This window comes from Etheostoma spectabile, chromosome 10, assembly GCF_008692095.1.
Source record: "Etheostoma spectabile isolate EspeVRDwgs_2016 chromosome 10, UIUC_Espe_1.0, whole genome shotgun sequence".
NCBI lineage: Eukaryota > Metazoa > Chordata > Actinopteri > Perciformes > Percidae > Etheostoma > Etheostoma spectabile.
In genome coordinates this window covers 24799492-24799740 of record NC_045742.1, presented here as the reverse complement: position 1 = coordinate 24799740, position 249 = coordinate 24799492, and positions in this window count along the sequence as shown.

Genomic DNA, 249 nt, shown 5'->3' with positions numbered 1-249 from the left:
AACATGTTCCTCCTGCCTGGATCTGTGCACACGCCTGACACACACACAAACACACAGACATAGACACACACAGTTTGTTTATTCCCACTCACTGATGTCATATGCATGCATGAAATAAATGAAGAGAAACTAAAGGAATCTTATAAAGTGGAATGGGCACCCTAAAGACTGAGTGCAGACGCCTATAACTGCAATGTCCCTGATTCAACTGTTGCATGTCATACTCCCTCTCTCACAATGTTTCCTGTC